Source organism: Schistocerca piceifrons, unplaced genomic scaffold, assembly GCF_021461385.2.
Source record: "Schistocerca piceifrons isolate TAMUIC-IGC-003096 unplaced genomic scaffold, iqSchPice1.1 HiC_scaffold_1027, whole genome shotgun sequence".
NCBI classification, from domain to species: Eukaryota; Metazoa; Arthropoda; class Insecta; order Orthoptera; family Acrididae; genus Schistocerca; species Schistocerca piceifrons.
The window spans coordinates 23179-42886 of NW_025726827.1; the positions used below are offsets into that span (position 1 = coordinate 23179).

The window sequence follows — 19708 nt, forward strand, 5'->3', positions numbered from 1 at the left end:
GCAGGCACATCCATCCCTCTGACAATCTCATTTAAAATCTGCGTAAAAATGCCACCCAAAAGAGGCCAAAAACGGAGATAAAATTCTTTAGGCAGGCCGTCGGGACCCGGCGATTTACTGGACGGAGAGCGAGCAATAAAATCGAAAACATCATCTACCTGGAACTCCCGGAGAAATTCGCCGTTCGCGTCAGGCGCGATCGTCGCAGTTAGATCCCCAAAGACATCATCCGAACGAGACTCACCAGAATCATCGGCAGAATAGAGACTAGTGTAATACTGATGAAGAGCACGAACCATTTCCTCCTGTGCACTAAGCTGTCGCCCATCATCCACCGTAAGAGAAGAGATGAAGGAGCGACGACGACGAGTCTGATGCCGTAGCAGATGGTACAAGGATGTCAGTTCACCTTCAACAAGAGAGTGAGGTTTCGACTTAACTCGCAGACCATCCATCTGTCGTCGTTTAAGGCTCAAGAGCTTGGCTTTAATACGACGAACATCATGGATCCGCAGTGGAGAGGTACCCGCCGCGTCATATAGTTCACGCAGGACAGAGTAGTAATATTCATACGTGTTCTTAAAATCACGCGTCCTAGCAGCACAGTAGAAAATCAAAGTCTGACGAATCTTGGGCTTGGCAAAAGCAGTCCACCAAACCAGCAAGGAGGGGTATCGCGGGACAGAGCGAAGACATCGCTCCCACACGCCACTTATAACATCATCCATAGCACTGTCGGCAAGGTGGGAAACATTTAACATCCACTGGGAACGATAAAGTTTTGCAGGTTGGCGACTAAGATTTACAGTTGCAGTAAAAGCACAATGGTCAGAAAAACTAGTAGGAATAACATCGACAGAAAGAATTTTATCACATAAAAAATCAGATAAATAGAATCTGTCGAGTCTACTGCATGAGGACGCGGTAAAAAACGTATATTTCACCAGGGTTGGATATTTGTGTTCCCAAACATCACGCAGATGCATCGTACGAACTAAGTCATGTAAATCACGGCAATAATTAAAATTGGGGGACTGGTCTGCAGGGCGTAAAACACAATTAAAATCGCCTCCGAGCAGGAGACTCCGAGGACTCTGGCGCAAAAGATAAATAAGCTCTTCTTTATAAAAGCGCGATCGAGCCACAGTGTGACCCGAACCAGAGGGGGCATACAAAACAACGAGGCGGAGATCAAAAAGACGACAACCGATCCCACGGCCAGAGTCAAGGAATTCAATGTCAGTAATAGGAATGCCCTCTCGAAAGAAAAGAGCAGTTCCTGTTGAATATTCCGGCGCGACATTAAAAACAGTTTGAAATCCAGGTAGAGAGAGATCAGAAAACAACACTTCCTGCAAAAACACTACGTCCGCACAGGCGTCGTAAATAAACTGCCGCAAAGAGGCAATGCGAACGTCGGACTCAATACGGTTAACATTTAAGGTAAGAAAGGTGTATGCTTGAACCATAGAGAGAAAAGCGAGAAAACAAATCACCTACACCGACGCACCAGCGTCACAGTCCATAGCAGGGGTGACGGAGGCATCCGAGGGAGGGGGACTGCTACCCCGTTCCGCGGATCCCTTACGTTTCGGTTTTTTACGAACAGCATTAACGTTCGGCTGAACGCGTAACTTGCGTCGGCTGACGGGCAAGGAAACTTCAGCCGCCGGTGACGTAGGAGGGTCAAGTTCTGTATCCGACACCACCCGCGCCGGTCCACATGCGGGATCCGGGGTCGCGGGGGAAACATCCGACAAAACGGAATGGTCAACACCTGCACTAGCTTCCGGCAAACATGGACTGCACGGAGGCGAAACGTGAGCAGGAAGGTCCGAGGCCGCAGAGTTGGAAAGAAGCGGAGCAGCTCCGCTGGCAGAGGTATGGGGCAGCGAAGCAGGAAGTTGTCGCGGCTCCACTTGTTGTGACATCGAAGTCGGTTCGGAAGACGGCGCCAACAGGCCCGACCGACGACCCGACTCGAGAGAAGCTGCGTCGGAGGCCGGAGGGGCGCCAGCAGCCGCCACCGGAACCGCTACCTCAGGAGGGCAGGGAGCAGCTACAGTACACAGTGGCTCGGAGGATGCCGGTCGCTCGGACTGGGGCATCTCAGGGAGATCCTCATCCGTACTATTTCCATCGTGTGGGCGACGCCTCTTATTATTCAAAAGTGGCACACCCACCTGAGGGACAGACGGAACAACATCAGATTGAGCACGCAAAGGAGGAAATTCTGTATTAGGGGTGCGCAAAACCTGTGGCGGGGCGCTACTACCACTGGACTGTGCTACACCAAGAGCAGAACCACCTGCAACGAGGTCAGCGACCGTTAACTTGCGACGCTGTTCGAGAGAATTTTTTAAAACAAAAACTCTCCGCGGACAGTCGGTACGCACGTGACCACTTTCATTGCACAAAAAACAGGTGCCAACCTGACCACTATATGTTACATGGACACGATATCCACCGATCTGCAGGTGAGATGGAATATTCTGCTTAACGTGCATTTCGACTGAACGAATACCACTGTAACATTGCAGGCGATGTTGGCTTGACCAGCGTTCAAGGCGAATGCTCTTTACATCACCATACTTCTGTAGACCCTCCTTAAGATAGACATTATCCACCTCCGGTGGAAGGTTGTAAACACGAACATTGGTATACGTGATGGAAGCATTGGAAAGCAGCACGGTACTTACAGAATCATCCCGATGCCGAAAGAGAACTTGATGACCATATTTAGAAAGAATTTTATCAACCTGAAGTGGGTCCATAAACTTAACAAAGAAAACATACAGTTCGGTATCAAAATAAGCAGTGTGCACCTGATCCGAATGAACACCAAAGGTATCTACCAACCAATCATGAATCTCAAGAGAACTAGGTTGCACATGGCGGGTTGACTTGTCAAAAGCAAAACTAACTGTAGCCTGACGAGGAATAACCTGGGACGACATTTTCAAAATATGCGGTCGAAACCGCTACACAAAAAACACTGAAATAAGGACAGAAAGTAACACAAGGTACGAAACAACGACGGAGAAATACTCTCAGAAGTTGCAACACAACACGTAACAAAAACGATAGTCCACTATACGTAACGCTACGGCGGAGCGGAAGACTAGGCACGTCCACACTGCACGGCGTCTAAAGCGGAACTAGCTGAGCTATTTCGGCTGACATTGAACGTTGCTGTTTGCATGTGTTCGTTCAGCTCTGCCTCGTTGCCAATTTCACAGTCACCTTCGTCTGATAAGACACAGGGACGCTGAAAGGCGAGCAGCCGATGCAGTGAAGTCCCACACACATTTCTTCTGCTTCCATCATCGTAACAAGCAAACATGTCGACTCGACTCGTGTAATATTCACTTCGCTGACTTCACGTGACGCCGCGCTGACGCTAGAAAACCCGTGCTATGTCGATGCCAGGGGCAACTCGTGTGCAGAGAACGAGACACAAGAAGGAGTGAGCCTCTCCACCGTATGAGAGGCAGTATCTAGCAGATACACACGGTAAAACATTCGACTTGCGTTAGCTCGTAAATTGCTACACGTCATCGTCTGCAAGCTAAAAAGGACACATCCGCACTGCCCAGTGAGGCGACACTTGTACTAACACCCGGTGGGCGGCTGTGAGACGAGGAGATGAGCTGCGGCTTCTGGGCGCGACTGTAACGCTGCGCCCTGGATCAAATAACTGGTGACCCATGTGTTTAGTAGTGACGCAACTGCTAGGATGCACCTGAACGTCCATCTTTTGAGAGAGAGAAAATTTTCGCAGTCGGCAGGACTCGAACCTACGCTCCCAGAGGGAATCTGATTTCAAGTCAGACGCCTTAACCACTCGGCCACGACTGCCGGTGGCAGAAGCGACTCCCGACAAGTGAAACCGCCATCTTTAGAAGCAATCTGATGGCAGAAAGCGGCGTGGCCTCACTCTTTCCTGTAGGGTTTCCATTAGCCGTTACGAAAGTGTATTAATTTTCGCCCAGACGGGGACTTGAACCCAGGACCCTTTGGTTGAAAACCTAACGCTCTACCGACTCAGCTATGCGGGCCCACGCACGAGCATTATCGTACAGCTGCGTGGTGAGCGAGTGATTCGCATGTTGTAATTACTGGCTTATGGCTCCAATGGCGACTTCACCGACTTCCCACTGACGCACCGCTGACGCTAGTTTTCTGTCGTCTTAAAACGATGGACATACCTCCAAGCAGCTGCGAGATCTTAAGAAAAGAAACGCTGCACCACTGCCTTCGCCGCACTCGAATGATTCAATTGCGATTCTTAAAAAGAATTGAATGTTCGCTCTGTCCAACACTTTCGAGCACATCTGTGTACTCACGATCTCAGCGACGGCTTTCTGCAGTCCCAGCGTCAGTGCGAGGTGAACCGATGGCCACAGTAAGCAGCGGTCGTCGCGAAACTCAGTAGTCTTAAACGGAAACTTTCGTCTTGTTGAGAATGGCGTCACTGGTTTGCACCCGCATTCGCCCACGCATGTCACATGTGTGCGAAAATTTTTGCTCCTCTCTTTACGCAAAATCGCACGCAGCCGGTAGGATTCGAACCTACGCTCCCAGAGGGAATCTGATTTCGAGTCAGACGCCTTAACCACTCGGCCACGACTGCCGGTAGCGCGGCGTTGTCCCGACACATGCAAATGCTACCGTTTGAAGCACTGTGGTGTCAGAAAACGGCGTAGCTGCATTATTTTCCGTAGCGTTTCCACCGCTACCAGACGAATCGCTACCAAAGTTTTAAAATTTCCGCCCGGACAGGGACTTGAACCCTGGACCCTTAGGTTAAAAGCCTAATGCTCTACCGACTGAGCTATCCGGGCTCGCACGACGCTGTGAAACCTCCCACGATGCACAACTATACATTGACTCATGTCCTTTACTGTTGTGCAATCGTTGCATGGGGCCGTTACTAATAAAACGTCGCCTAAATGCTGTCTGCAAACTTATCGCGCTAAGCTCGTAACACACTATCGAAGACTGCTGGCACACGATGCAACAACAAATTGCACCAGTTGTTACGTCTCATACGTTGGAGCAGAGAATTGACGTGTTTTGTCGACACTCACTGGGCAATTGGAAAATTCGCAAGCATTTCGAATGCAATGTTTCCCACGTTTTCGCTCATTTCACGGTTCCGTTGAAGACGTTCTTCACCACCTGACACAGAAAAAGGAACGCAGTCGGTAGGGCTTTTTTGATTCTTTTGCTTCAAAGGGAGTTAGTTTTCTAGTGAGTTCGTCTTATGGCATGCACTAGACAACCAGAACTGCTACAGCAGAGAGTCATTTTTGTTGTCAGCTGTAGTTGCATTATCACCAACGCAGAGCAATTCCATTGGCGTCGCATCAAAACGAATACCTGCCGAAACCCGGGATCGAACCAGGGACCTTTAGATCTTCAGTCTAACGCTCTCCCAACTTTTTTTTTTTTTTTTTTTTTTTTGAAGCAGACACTCTACCACTCGAAACGAATATATCTATTGAAAAAAATATTAAAGAATATCCACCACACAGCCACTTCAAAAGAAGTACAGTACTGAAATTAAAATCCTAAAACATGACTATATAATGTAGACTGCTTACTGAAATAAAGGTTAAAAAACGAAAACTTCAGTCCTGGTGTAGAGAAGAAACATACATAAAGGCGGCAAATTCAGAAACAGTATAAAAGAAAATGGCTCACACAGGTGACCTTAGCCAACACCCTCTCTTTCAAATGTCAGGCTAAGCATATTGGCAAAATCATCTCGGAGGCCTGGCAATCGCAAGCGCTGCGAGTAAGCAGTAAGCATGTACTGCCGAAACGCTAGGTGTCCATCCTCTTCATGACAACTGTTGACAAAATGTACGAAATGGCCAATCAACCACATGACGGTATGGAGCTTCGTCCGCGGAAAAAAGGAAGAATCGGGCCGGACGATGATGTCAATAGTATAAGCGGCTTCAGCAGACCTAGTGACAAAAGCAAGTTGTTTCCTGAGCCAACGCCAATTAGCAAGGTGCCCACAGCAGGTGAATCGATGTTCAAGGGTATCCAGGAGACCACACCGAGTACAGGTGTCCGTGTCAGAAAGACCAATACGGTGCAGTCGTACGTTGGTGGGAACCAAATTATTTATTACCCTATACCACGTGGACGCCACGGCCATAGAGTGGATCGGCAGACTAACGTTCTTCCAGACGTTCCTCCAGGACACGGATGGAGACGCCAGTTCTATTGGATTGGGACTGGCCAGCCCCTCCCAGCGGGCAATCAAGCTCTTGGTCGTTGGCACCGGTCGCCGCAAGAAGACGTCACCGAGGTAACTCACCGCAATGTAAAATTCCCGAATGTGTTTCAACTTAAAATTTAGGCGTCCGACATCGACAGGTGGAGCAAGGCTCGCCGGACGCACAACAGTAAAAAGCCTGGATGTAATTGAAGTCACTTCTTGCGTAACAATTAGAGTCGTTCGGCGGACGTACAAAGCAGACGCCTTGCGAGTAATGTCAGAGAGGCCCAAGCCTCCGGAGAGACGCGGTTTCGTCATTACCTCGTAACGTAACTTGAATAGATGGCCCTTCCATATAAACCTGCTAGACAATTGGCGCAACCTTTTCGCCACCATCATGGGAAGTGGGAACAGCTGAGCAACATAATAAGCTTTACATAGGACGTAGGTGTCTAAAATTCTGACTTTTTGCAAAATGGTAGCAAAGCGCTGCTCATGGACCATCAGAGCCCCCTGTATCTTCTCGGTGACAGATTTCCAATTGAGAGCCGCCATTTTTAGAGGACACCGATCAATGATAATCCCCAAGGACGTATGGCGATCGACAAAAGTGGCCCAAGGGACGTCAGCATCGCGAAATCCTCGAATATCAAGGAACTTACATTTACCCTGATTGAGACGCGCTCCAGAGACACGACAGTATGCATCAACTGCCCCTTTCAACAACGGGATATCATCTCGTTGACGGAGGAGAACAACGACATCATCCGCATATGCCTTAACCGAGAGCTTCCCACCAGAGAGGGACATACCCTGAAGTTTGAGAGCAATAGTCCGAAGCAGCGGTTCCAGGGACAAAACGAATAAAGACATAGAGAGCGGACTACCCTGAGGCACTCCGCGGCGGATAGCAATGGGCGGCGTCAGCTGCCCATTGACTGACACCCGAGCTGTTATTCCCCTGTACAAATTGCCAAGAACACCACGTGATGAAGCGTTAAAACCTATTGTACCTAAAACACGATCTAAAAACACATGACTGACGTGATCAAAAGCCTTATAAAAATCAAGGAAGGCAAAGGCACAATGTACGTTTGTAACCGCCGCAACCGAGACAACATCCCGATATTCGGCTACTGGTGTCAGAATAGATCTATCATGAAAACAACATTGATGTGCACCAATCACACCCCGAAGCAGAGAAGACAGCCGGCTATTGAGCGCTCTAGCAGCTGTCTTATAGTCAAAATTCAGCAATGTGAGCGGACGAAGATTGGCAGCAGATAAACGACCAGAGGACTTCGGAATTAAAACAATTTTCCCTACTTTAAAATCGGCAGGCACATCCATCCCTCTGACAATCTCATTTAAAATCTGCGTAAAAATGCCACCCAAAAGAGGCCAAAAACGGAGATAAAATTCTTTAGGCAGGCCGTCGGGACCCGGCGATTTACTGGACGGAGAGCGAGCAATAAAATCGAAAACATCATCTACCTGGAACTCCCGGAGAAATTCGCCGTTCGCGTCAGGCGCGATCGTCGCAGTTAGATCCCCAAAGACATCATCCGAACGAGACTCACCAGAATCATCGGCAGAATAGAGACTAGTGTAATACTGATGAAGAGCACGAACCATTTCCTCCTGTGCACTAAGCTGTCGCCCATCATCCACCGTAAGAGAAGAGATGAAGGAGCGACGACGACGAGTCTGATGCCGTAGCAGATGGTACAAGGATGTCAGTTCACCTTCAACAAGAGAGTGAGGTTTCGACTTAACTCGCAGACCATCCATCTGTCGTCGTTTAAGGCTCAAGAGCTTGGCTTTAATACGACGAACATCATGGATCCGCAGTGGAGAGGTACCCGCCGCGTCATATAGTTCACGCAGGACAGAGTAGTAATATTCATACGTGTTCTTAAAATCACGCGTCCTAGCAGCACAGTAGAAAATCAAAGTCTGACGAATCTTGGGCTTGGCAAAAGCAGTCCACCAAACCAGCAAGGAGGGGTATCGCGGGACAGAGCGAAGACATCGCTCCCACACGCCACTTATAACATCATCCATAGCACTGTCGGCAAGGTGGGAAACATTTAACATCCACTGGGAACGATAAAGTTTTGCAGGTTGGCGACTAAGATTTACAGTTGCAGTAAAAGCACAATGGTCAGAAAAACTAGTAGGAATAACATCGACAGAAAGAATTTTATCACATAAAAAATCAGATAAATAGAATCTGTCGAGTCTACTGCATGAGGACGCGGTAAAAAACGTATATTTCACCAGGGTTGGATATTTGTGTTCCCAAACATCACGCAGATGCATCGTACGAACTAAGTCATGTAAATCACGGCAATAATTAAAATTGGGGGACTGGTCTGCAGGGCGTAAAACACAATTAAAATCGCCTCCGAGCAGGAGACTCCGAGGACTCTGGCGCAAAAGATAAATAAGCTCTTCTTTATAAAAGCGCGATCGAGCCACAGTGTGACCCGAACCAGAGGGGGCATACAAAACAACGAGGCGGAGATCAAAAAGACGACAACCGATCCCACGGCCAGAGTCAAGGAATTCAATGTCAGTAATAGGAATGCCCTCTCGAAAGAAAAGAGCAGTTCCTGTTGAATATTCCGGCGCGACATTAAAAACAGTTTGAAATCCAGGTAGAGAGAGATCAGAAAACAACACTTCCTGCAAAAACACTACGTCCGCACAGGCGTCGTAAATAAACTGCCGCAAAGAGGCAATGCGAACGTCGGACTCAATACGGTTAACATTTAAGGTAAGAAAGGTGTATGCTTGAACCATAGAGAGAAAAGCGAGAAAACAAATCACCTACACCGACGCACCAGCGTCACAGTCCATAGCAGGGGTGACGGAGGCATCCGAGGGAGGGGGACTGCTACCCCGTTCCGCGGATCCCTTACGTTTCGGTTTTTTACGAACAGCATTAACGTTCGGCTGAACGCGTAACTTGCGTCGGCTGACGGGCAAGGAAACTTCAGCCGCCGGTGACGTAGGAGGGTCAAGTTCTGTATCCGACACCACCCGCGCCGGTCCACATGCGGGATCCGGGGTCGCGGGGGAAACATCCGACAAAACGGAATGGTCAACACCTGCACTAGCTTCCGGCAAACATGGACTGCACGGAGGCGAAACGTGAGCAGGAAGGTCCGAGGCCGCAGAGTTGGAAAGAAGCGGAGCAGCTCCGCTGGCAGAGGTATGGGGCAGCGAAGCAGGAAGTTGTCGCGGCTCCACTTGTTGTGACATCGAAGTCGGTTCGGAAGACGGCGCCAACAGGCCCGACCGACGACCCGACTCGAGAGAAGCTGCGTCGGAGGCCGGAGGGGCGCCAGCAGCCGCCACCGGAACCGCTACCTCAGGAGGGCAGGGAGCAGCTACAGTACACAGTGGCTCGGAGGATGCCGGTCGCTCGGACTGGGGCATCTCAGGGAGATCCTCATCCGTACTATTTCCATCGTGTGGGCGACGCCTCTTATTATTCAAAAGTGGCACACCCACCTGAGGGACAGACGGAACAACATCAGATTGAGCACGCAAAGGAGGAAATTCTGTATTAGGGGTGCGCAAAACCTGTGGCGGGGCGCTACTACCACTGGACTGTGCTACACCAAGAGCAGAACCACCTGCAACGAGGTCAGCGACCGTTAACTTGCGACGCTGTTCGAGAGAATTTTTTAAAACAAAAACTCTCCGCGGACAGTCGGTACGCACGTGACCACTTTCATTGCACAAAAAACAGGTGCCAACCTGACCACTATATGTTACATGGACACGATATCCACCGATCTGCAGGTGAGATGGAATATTCTGCTTAACGTGCATTTCGACTGAACGAATACCACTGTAACATTGCAGGCGATGTTGGCTTGACCAGCGTTCAAGGCGAATGCTCTTTACATCACCATACTTCTGTAGACCCTCCTTAAGATAGACATTATCCACCTCCGGTGGAAGGTTGTAAACACGAACATTGGTATACGTGATGGAAGCATTGGAAAGCAGCACGGTACTTACAGAATCATCCCGATGCCGAAAGAGAACTTGATGACCATATTTAGAAAGAATTTTATCAACCTGAAGTGGGTCCATAAACTTAACAAAGAAAACATACAGTTCGGTATCAAAATAAGCAGTGTGCACCTGATCCGAATGAACACCAAAGGTATCTACCAACCAATCATGAATCTCAAGAGAACTAGGTTGCACATGGCGGGTTGACTTGTCAAAAGCAAAACTAACTGTAGCCTGACGAGGAATAACCTGGGACGACATTTTCAAAATATGCGGTCGAAACCGCTACACAAAAAACACTGAAATAAGGACAGAAAGTAACACAAGGTACGAAACAACGACGGAGAAATACTCTCAGAAGTTGCAACACAACACGTAACAAAAACGATAGTCCACTATACGTAACGCTACGGCGGAGCGGAAGACTAGGCACGTCCACACTGCACGGCGTCTAAAGCGGAACTAGCTGAGCTATTTCGGCTGACATTGAACGTTGCTGTTTGCATGTGTTCGTTCAGCTCTGCCTCGTTGCCAATTTCACAGTCACCTTCGTCTGATAAGACACAGGGACGCTGAAAGGCGAGCAGCCGATGCAGTGAAGTCCCACACACATTTCTTCTGCTTCCATCATCGTAACAAGCAAACATGTCGACTCGACTCGTGTAATATTCACTTCGCTGACTTCACGTGACGCCGCGCTGACGCTAGAAAACCCGTGCTATGTCGATGCCAGGGGCAACTCGTGTGCAGAGAACGAGACACAAGAAGGAGTGAGCCTCTCCACCGTATGAGAGGCAGTATCTAGCAGATACACACGGTAAAACATTCGACTTGCGTTAGCTCGTAAATTGCTACACGTCATCGTCTGCAAGCTAAAAAGGACACATCCGCACTGCCCAGTGAGGCGACACTTGTACTAACACCCGGTGGGCGGCTGTGAGACGAGGAGATGAGCTGCGGCTTCTGGGCGCGACTGTAACGCTGCGCCCTGGATCAAATAACTGGTGACCCATGTGTTTAGTAGTGACGCAACTGCTAGGATGCACCTGAACGTCCATCTTTTGAGAGAGAGAAAATTTTCGCAGTCGGCAGGACTCGAACCTACGCTCCCAGAGGGAATCTGATTTCAAGTCAGACGCCTTAACCACTCGGCCACGACTGCCGGTGGCAGAAGCGACTCCCGACAAGTGAAACCGCCATCTTTAGAAGCAATCTGATGGCAGAAAGCGGCGTGGCCTCACTCTTTCCTGTAGGGTTTCCATTAGCCGTTACGAAAGTGTATTAATTTTCGCCCAGACGGGGACTTGAACCCAGGACCCTTTGGTTGAAAACCTAACGCTCTACCGACTCAGCATGCGGGCCCACGCACGAGCATTATCGTACAGCTGCGTGGTGAGCGAGTGATTCGCATGTTGTAATTACTGGCTTATGGCTCCAATGGCGACTTCACCGACTTCCCACTGACGCACCGCTGACGCTAGTTTTCTGTCGTCTTAAAACGATGGACATACCTCCAAGCAGCTGCGAGATCTTAAGAAAAGAAACGCTGCACCACTGCCTTCGCCGCACTCGAATGATTCAATTGCGATTCTTAAAAGAATTGAATGTTCGCTCTGTCCAACACTTTCGAGCACATCTGTGTACTCACGATCTCAGCGACGGCTTTCTGCAGTCCCAGCGTCAGTGCGAGGTGAACCGATGGCCACAGTAAGCAGCGGTCGTCGCGAAACTCAGTAGTCTTAAACGGAAACTTTCGTCTTGTTGAGAATGGCGTCACTGGTTTGCACCCGCATTCGCCCACGCATGTCACATGTGTGCGAAAATTTTTGCTCCTCTCTTTACGCAAAATCGCACGCAGCCGGTAGGATTCGAACCTACGCTCCCAGAGGGAATCTGATTTCGAGTCAGACGCCTTAACCACTCGGCCACGACTGCCGGTAGCGCGGCGTTGTCCCGACACATGCAAATGCTACCGTTTGAAGCACTGTGGTGTCAGAAAACGGCGTAGCTGCATTATTTTCCGTAGCGTTTCCACCGCTACCAGACGAATCGCTACCAAAGTTTTAAAATTTCCGCCCGGACAGGGACTTGAACCCTGGACCCTTAGGTTAAAAGCCTAATGCTCTACCGACTGAGCTATCCGGGCTCGCACGACGCTGTGAAACCTCCCACGATGCACAACTATACATTGACTCATGTCCTTTACTGTTGTGCAATCGTTGCATGGGGCCGTTACTAATAAAACGTCGCCTAAATGCTGTCTGCAAACTTATCGCGCTAAGCTCGTAACACACTATCGAAGACTGCTGGCACACGATGCAACAACAAATTGCACCAGTTGTTACGTCTCATACGTTGGAGCAGAGAATTGACGTGTTTTGTCGACACTCACTGGGCAATTGGAAAATTCGCAAGCATTTCGAATGCAATGTTTCCCACGTTTTCGCTCATTTCACGGTTCCGTTGAAGACGTTCTTCACCACCTGACACAGAAAAAGGAACGCAGTCGGTAGGGCTTTTTTGATTCTTTTGCTTCAAAGGGAGTTAGTTTTCTAGTGAGTTCGTCTTATGGCATGCACTAGACAACCAGAACTGCTACAGCAGAGAGTCATTTTTGTTGTCAGCTGTAGTTGCATTATCACCAACGCAGAGCAATTCCATTGGCGTCGCATCAAAACGAATACCTGCCGAAACCCGGGATCGAACCAGGGACCTTTAGATCTTCAGTCTAACGCTCTCCCAACTTTTTTTTTTTTTTTTTTTTTTTTGAAGCAGACACTCTACCACTCGAAACGAATATATCTATTGAAAAAAATATTAAAGAATATCCACCACACAGCCACTTCAAAAGAAGTACAGTACTGAAATTAAAATCCTAAAACATGACTATATAATGTAGACTGCTTACTGAAATAAAGGTTAAAAAACGAAAACTTCAGTCCTGGTGTAGAGAAGAAACATACATAAAGGCGGCAAATTCAGAAACAGTATAAAAGAAAATGGCTCACACAGGTGACCTTAGCCAACACCCTCTCTTTCAAATGTCAGGCTAAGCATATTGGCAAAATCATCTCGGAGGCCTGGCAATCGCAAGCGCTGCGAGTAAGCAGTAAGCATGTACTGCCGAAACGCTAGGTGTCCATCCTCTTCATGACAACTGTTGACAAAATGTACGAAATGGCCAATCAACCACATGACGGTATGGAGCTTCGTCCGCGGAAAAAAGGAAGAATCGGGCCGGACGATGATGTCAATAGTATAAGCGGCTTCAGCAGACCTAGTGACAAAAGCAAGTTGTTTCCTGAGCCAACGCCAATTAGCAAGGTGCCCACAGCAGGTGAATCGATGTTCAAGGGTATCCAGGAGACCACACCGAGTACAGGTGTCCGTGTCAGAAAGACCAATACGGTGCAGTCGTACGTTGGTGGGAACCAAATTATTTATTACCCTATACCACGTGGACGCCACGGCCATAGAGTGGATCGGCAGACTAACGTTCTTCCAGACGTTCCTCCAGGACACGGATGGAGACGCCAGTTCTATTGGATTGGGACTGGCCAGCCCCTCCCAGCGGGCAATCAAGCTCTTGGTCGTTGGCACCGGTCGCCGCAAGAAGACGTCACCGAGGTAACTCACCGCAATGTAAAATTCCCGAATGTGTTTCAACTTAAAATTTAGGCGTCCGACATCGACAGGTGGAGCAAGGCTCGCCGGACGCACAACAGTAAAAAGCCTGGATGTAATTGAAGTCACTTCTTGCGTAACAATTAGAGTCGTTCGGCGGACGTACAAAGCAGACGCCTTGCGAGTAATGTCAGAGAGGCCCAAGCCTCCGGAGAGACGCGGTTTCGTCATTACCTCGTAACGTAACTTGAATAGATGGCCCTTCCATATAAACCTGCTAGACAATTGGCGCAACCTTTTCGCCACCATCATGGGAAGTGGGAACAGCTGAGCAACATAATAAGCTTTACATAGGACGTAGGTGTCTAAAATTCTGACTTTTTGCAAAATGGTAGCAAAGCGCTGCTCATGGACCATCAGAGCCCCCTGTATCTTCTCGGTGACAGATTTCCAATTGAGAGCCGCCATTTTTAGAGGACACCGATCAATGATAATCCCCAAGGACGTATGGCGATCGACAAAAGTGGCCCAAGGGACGTCAGCATCGCGAAATCCTCGAATATCAAGGAACTTACATTTACCCTGATTGAGACGCGCTCCAGAGACACGACAGTATGCATCAACTGCCCCTTTCAACAACGGGATATCATCTCGTTGACGGAGGAGAACAACGACATCATCCGCATATGCCTTAACCGAGAGCTTCCCACCAGAGAGGGACATACCCTGAAGTTTGAGAGCAATAGTCCGAAGCAGCGGTTCCAGGGACAAAACGAATAAAGACATAGAGAGCGGACTACCCTGAGGCACTCCGCGGCGGATAGCAATGGGCGGCGTCAGCTGCCCATTGACTGACACCCGAGCTGTTATTCCCCTGTACAAATTGCCAAGAACACCACGTGATGAAGCGTTAAAACCTATTGTACCTAAAACACGATCTAAAAACACATGACTGACGTGATCAAAAGCCTTATAAAAATCAAGGAAGGCAAAGGCACAATGTACGTTTGTAACCGCCGCAACCGAGACAACATCCCGATATTCGGCTACTGGTGTCAGAATAGATCTATCATGAAAACAACATTGATGTGCACCAATCACACCCCGAAGCAGAGAAGACAGCCGGCTATTGAGCGCTCTAGCAGCTGTCTTATAGTCAAAATTCAGCAATGTGAGCGGACGAAGATTGGCAGCAGATAAACGACCAGAGGACTTCGGAATTAAAACAATTTTCCCTACTTTAAATCGGCAGGCACATCCATCCCTCTGACAATCTCATTTAAAATCTGCGTAAAAATGCCACCCAAAAGAGGCCAAAAACGGAGATAAAATTCTTTAGGCAGGCCGTCGGGACCCGGCGATTTACTGGACGGAGAGCGAGCAATAAAATCGAAAACATCATCTACCTGGAACTCCCGGAGAAATTCGCCGTTCGCGTCAGGCGCGATCGTCGCAGTTAGATCCCCAAAGACATCATCCGAACGAGACTCACCAGAATCATCGGCAGAATAGAGACTAGTGTAATACTGATGAAGAGCACGAACCATTTCCTCCTGTGCACTAAGCTGTCGCCCATCATCCACCGTAAGAGAAGAGATGAAGGAGCGACGACGACGAGTCTGATGCCGTAGCAGATGGTACAAGGATGTCAGTTCACCTTCAACAAGAGAGTGAGGTTCGACTTAACTCGCAGACCATCCATCTGTCGTCGTTTAAGGCTCAAGAGCTTGGCTTTAATACGACGAACATCATGGATCCGCAGTGGAGAGGTACCCGCCGCGTCATATAGTTCACGCAGGACAGAGTAGTAATATTCATACGTGTTCTTAAAATCACGCGTCCTAGCAGCACAGTAGAAAATCAAAGTCTGACGAATCTTGGGCTTGGCAAAAGCAGTCCACCAAACCAGCAAGGAGGGGTATCGCGGGACAGAGCGAAGACATCGCTCCCACACGCCACTTATAACATCATCCATAGCACTGTCGGCAAGGTGGGAAACATTTAACATCCACTGGGAACGATAAAGTTTTGCAGGTTGGCGACTAAGATTTACAGTTGCAGTAAAAGCACAATGGTCAGAAAAACTAGTAGGAATAACATCGACAGAAAGAATTTTATCACATAAAAAATCAGATAAATAGAATCTGTCGAGTCTACTGCATGAGGACGCGGTAAAAAACGTATATTTCACCAGGGTTGGATATTTGTGTTCCCAAACATCACGCAGATGCATCGTACGAACTAAGTCATGTAAATCACGGCAATAATTAAAATTGGGGGACTGGTCTGCAGGGCGTAAAACACAATTAAAATCGCCTCCGAGCAGGAGACTCCGAGGACTCTGGCGCAAAAGATAAATAAGCTCTTCTTTATAAAAGCGCGATCGAGCCACAGTGTGACCCGAACCAGAGGGGGCATACAAAACAACGAGGCGGAGATCAAAAAGACGACAACCGATCCCACGGCCAGAGTCAAGGAATTCAATGTCAGTAATAGGAATGCCCTCTCGAAAGAAAAGAGCAGTTCCTGTTGAATATTCCGGCGCGACATTAAAAACAGTTTGAAATCCAGGTAGAGAGAGATCAGAAAACAACACTTCCTGCAAAAACACTACGTCCGCACAGGCGTCGTAAATAAACTGCCGCAAAGAGGCAATGCGAACGTCGGACTCAATACGGTTAACATTTAAGGTAAGAAAGGTGTATGCTTGAACCATAGAGAGAAAAGCGAGAAAACAAATCACCTACACCGACGCACCAGCGTCACAGTCCATAGCAGGGGTGACGGAGGCATCCGAGGGAGGGGGGACTGCTACCCCGTTCCGCGGATCCCTTACGTTTCGGTTTTTTACGAACAGCATTAACGTTCGGCTGAACGCGTAACTTGCGTCGGCTGACGGGCAAGGAAACTTCAGCCGCCGGTGACGTAGGAGGGTCAAGTTCTGTATCCGACACCACCCGCGCCGGTCCACATGCGGGATCCGGGGTCGCGGGGGAAACATCCGACAAAACGGAATGGTCAACACCTGCACTAGCTTCCGGCAAACATGGACTGCACGGAGGCGAAACGTGAGCAGGAAGGTCCGAGGCCGCAGAGTTGGAAAGAAGCGGAGCAGCTCCGCTGGCAGAGGTATGGGGCAGCGAAGCAGGAAGTTGTCGCGGCTCCACTTGTTGTGACATCGAAGTCGGTTCGGAAGACGGCGCCAACAGGCCCGACCGACGACCCGACTCGAGAGAAGCTGCGTCGGAGGCCGGAGGGGCGCCAGCAGCCGCCACCGGAACCGCTACCTCAGGAGGGCAGGGAGCAGCTACAGTACACAGTGGCTCGGAGGATGCCGGTCGCTCGGACTGGGGCATCTCAGGGAGATCCTCATCCGTACTATTTCCATCGTGTGGGCGACGCCTCTTATTATTCAAAAGTGGCACACCCACCTGAGGGACAGACGGAACAACATCAGATTGAGCACGCAAAGGAGGAAATTCTGTATTAGGGGTGCGCAAAACCTGTGGCGGGGCGCTACTACCACTGGACTGTGCTACACCAAGAGCAGAACCACCTGCAACGAGGTCAGCGACCGTTAACTTGCGACGCTGTTCGAGAGAATTTTTTAAAACAAAAACTCTCCGCGGACAGTCGGTACGCACGTGACCACTTTCATTGCACAAAAAACAGGTGCCAACCTGACCACTATATGTTACATGGACACGATATCCACCGATCTGCAGGTGAGATGGAATATTCTGCTTAACGTGCATTTCGACTGAACGAATACCACTGTAACATTGCAGGCGATGTTGGCTTGACCAGCGTTCAAGGCGAATGCTCTTTACATCACCATACTTCTGTAGACCCTCCTTAAGATAGACATTATCCACCTCCGGTGGAAGGTTGTAAACACGAACATTGGTATACGTGATGGAAGCATTGGAAAGCAGCACGGTACTTACAGAATCATCCCGATGCCGAAAGAGAACTTGATGACCATATTTAGAAAGAATTTTATCAACCTGAAGTGGGTCCATAAACTTAACAAAGAAAACATACAGTTCGGTATCAAAATAAGCAGTGTGCACCTGATCCGAATGAACACCAAAGGTATCTACCAACCAATCATGAATCTCAAGAGAACTAGGTTGCACATGGCGGGTTGACTTGTCAAAAGCAAAACTAACTGTAGCCTGACGAGGAATAACCTGGGACGACATTTTCAAAATATGCGGTCGAAACCGCTACACAAAAAACACTGAAATAAGGACAGAAAGTAACACAAGGTACGAAACAACGACGGAGAAATACTCTCAGAAGTTGCAACACAACACGTAACAAAAACGATAGTCCACTATACGTAACGCTACGGCGGAGCGGAAGACTAGGCACGTCCACACTGCACGGCGTCTAAAGCGGAACTAGCTGAGCTATTTCGGCTGACATTGAACGTTGCTGTTTGCATGTGTTCGTTCAGCTCTGCCTCGTTGCCAATTTCACAGTCACCTTCGTCTGATAAGACACAGGGACGCTGAAAGGCGAGCAGCCGATGCAGTGAAGTCCCACACACATTTCTTCTGCTTCCATCATCGTAACAAGCAAACATGTCGACTCGACTCGTGTAATATTCACTTCGCTGACTTCACGTGACGCCGCGCTGACGCTAGAAAACCCGTGCTATGTCGATGCCAGGGGCAACTCGTGTGCAGAGAACGAGACACAAGAAGGAGTGAGCCTCTCCACCGTATGAGAGGCAGTATCTAGCAGATACACACGGTAAAACATTCGACTTGCGTTAGCTCGTAAATTGCTACACGTCATCGTCTGCAAGCTAAAAAGGACACATCCGCACTGCCCAGTGAGGCGACACTTGTACTAACACCCGGTGGGCGGCTGTGAGACGAGGAGATGAGCTGCGGCTTCTGGGCGCGACTGTAACGCTGCGCCCTGGATCAAATAACTGGTGACCCATGTGTTTAGTAGTGACGCAACTGCTAGGATGCACCTGAACGTCCATCTTTTGAGAGAGAGAAAATTTTCGCAGTCGGCAGGACTCGAACCTACGCTCCCAGAGGGAATCTGATTTCAAGTCAGACGCCTTAACCACTCGGCCACGACTGCCGGTGGCAGAAGCGACTCCCGACAAGTGAAACCGCCATCTTTAGAAGCAATCTGATGGCAGAAAGCGGCGTGGCCTCACTCTTTCCTGTAGGGTTTCCATTAGCCGTTACGAAAGTGTATTAATTTTCGCCCAGACGGGGACTTGAACCCAGGACCCTTTGGTTGAAAACCTAACGCTCTACCGACTCAGCTATGCGGGCCCACGCACGAGCATTATCGTACAGCTGCGTGGTGAGCGAGTGATTCGCATGTTGTAATTACTGGCTTATGGCTCCAATGGCGACTTCACCGACTTCCACTGACGCACCGCTGACGCTAGTTTTCTGTCGTCTTAAAACGATGGACATACCTCCAAGCAGCTGCGAGATCTTAAGAAAAGAAACGCTGCACCACTGCCTTCGCCGCACTCGAATGATTCAATTGCGATTCTTAAAAAGAATTGAATGTTCGCTCTGTCCAACACTTTCGAGCACATCTGTGTACTCACGATCTCAGCGACGGCTTTCTGCAGTCCCAGCGTCAGTGCGAGGTGAACCGATGGCCACAGTAAGCAGCGGTCGTCGCGAACTCAGTAGTCTTAAACGGAAACTTTCGTCTTGTTGAGAATGGCGTCACTGGTTTGCACCCGCATTCGCCCACGCATGTCACATGTGTGCGAAAATTTTTGCTCCTCTCTTTACGCAAAATCGCACGCAGCCGGTAGGATTCGAA

General features: G+C 49.1%; 7 non-coding genes across 7 annotated transcripts; all 7 read right to left on the bottom strand.

The window, feature by feature from the left end:
- Nucleotides 1–3776: 3776 nt before the first annotated feature.
- On the bottom strand, nt 3777–3858 carry Trnas-uga. The gene has a single exon. It is a non-coding gene; the product is annotated as a tRNA-Ser (tRNA).
- Nucleotides 3859–4551: 693 nt separating this feature from the next.
- Nucleotides 4552–4633, bottom strand: Trnas-cga. Its single transcript has one exon. It is a non-coding gene; the product is annotated as a tRNA-Ser (tRNA).
- Nucleotides 4634–4771: 138 nt separating this feature from the next.
- On the bottom strand, nt 4772–4844 carry Trnak-uuu. Its single transcript has one exon. It is a non-coding gene; the product is annotated as a tRNA-Lys (tRNA).
- Nucleotides 4845–11347: 6503 nt separating this feature from the next.
- Trnas-uga lies at nt 11348–11429 on the bottom strand. Its single transcript has one exon. It is a non-coding gene; the product is annotated as a tRNA-Ser (tRNA).
- A 691-nt stretch (nt 11430–12120) lies between these two features.
- On the bottom strand, nt 12121–12202 carry Trnas-cga. Its single transcript has one exon. It is a non-coding gene; the product is annotated as a tRNA-Ser (tRNA).
- Nucleotides 12203–12340: 138 nt separating this feature from the next.
- On the bottom strand, nt 12341–12413 carry Trnak-uuu. The gene has a single exon. It is a non-coding gene; the product is annotated as a tRNA-Lys (tRNA).
- A 6502-nt stretch (nt 12414–18915) lies between these two features.
- On the bottom strand, nt 18916–18997 carry Trnas-uga. Its single transcript has one exon. It is a non-coding gene; the product is annotated as a tRNA-Ser (tRNA).
- Between the last annotated feature and the right edge of the window lie 711 nt (nt 18998–19708).